This window comes from Austrofundulus limnaeus, unplaced genomic scaffold (genome assembly GCF_001266775.1).
Source record: "Austrofundulus limnaeus strain Quisiro unplaced genomic scaffold, Austrofundulus_limnaeus-1.0 Scaffold125, whole genome shotgun sequence".
Classification (NCBI taxonomy): Eukaryota; Metazoa; Chordata; class Actinopteri; order Cyprinodontiformes; family Rivulidae; genus Austrofundulus; species Austrofundulus limnaeus.
Window position 1 is genome coordinate 224,118 of NW_013952527.1, and position 1,081 is coordinate 225,198.

Sequence of the window (1,081 nt, forward strand, 5' to 3'; positions counted from 1 at the left end):
GTGTGTGTGTGTGTGTGTGTGTGAATGCAGATTGGATCTGAAAGCAGCACCAACAGAAGATCCATACAGTTGTGTGCGTTTTCCAGCCTGTATTTCTTTTTATTCTGTTTTTGCAAAAAATATATATATTTTGTTTTTTTCTTAAAGAGTTTAAAAAGTATAAAAATCTTTATAAGAATGCATTTTGTACATATTTGTGTTGCTGTTCTGTAAAAGGGACCAGTGCAGGTCTGACTCTGTCTGCATGGGGTTGATTTCACTGACTTTCTTTAAGTCTCCATCTGAAATTTGTCTAATTTACACTGTCTTTTTTTATTTATTAAACAGTTTTTTTAAACGAATCATGCATCTTTTTTTTTTTGTAATTCATGTACGTTTAAGAAAACAAGACATTCAGATGAATAGGTTCAATTTTAAAGTTGAACTAGATTAATTTAGAGAAAACAAAATCTCTCTTTACATTTGTTTTTCTCAGCTTGGTGTGAGAAATTGCCCTTTTAAYCCCCCCGCTCCCCACCCCCAACCGCTTGTTATGAAGGGAAAAAAAAACTGCTTTAAAACAAAAACAGACCATAAACTTACAGCTTCGTTAAGACTGCAGGAAATACGGGCGAGTGTTTTTAAAACTCAGCCACAAAAACTGTTTGTGTTGCTTTTAATCGTTTGAAGGATGCTTCTGCTCCACATAAGGAGCAGGGAGCCCCAACAGATAAGGATAATAACTCCACCTGGGGCCAAAAAATTTAAAAAAAGACCCCCAATTCCCCTTTGAATCTCTCCTGCTAACTAATTCAAMGTGTTTACATCTCAGTTTCCCAGACGGGCTCAGATTAAATCTAAACAGTAAAAGGAGCTCTTTGTTAACGCAGACTGCTGCTTTAAGTGGCTGATTTTCTCTGACTGTTAGAGCTGAACGCTCTGATCTGACAAACGTTACATTTTACATCACACTGCGAAACCTCGACAGCTTTTCTGAACATTTTTAAAGCCTGGCAGGTCTTTAAATAAGGTTTTTAATTTAATAGATGACAGAGAAACAGCTTCATCCTCCTGCAGCTTTTGTCAGGATTCTGATGCTCTA

The 1,081-nt window shown here is 36.4% G+C and overlaps 1 protein-coding gene across 1 annotated transcript in view; it reads left to right on the forward strand.

Moving 5' to 3' along the window:
* Positions 1–341, forward strand: part of twist2 — a gene marked incomplete in the record, with an annotated part of 2,890 nt that extends 2,549 nt beyond the window's left edge. The window contains 1 exon segment of the mRNA XM_014015212.1: positions 1–341.
* Positions 342–1,081: the final 740 nt, after the last annotated feature.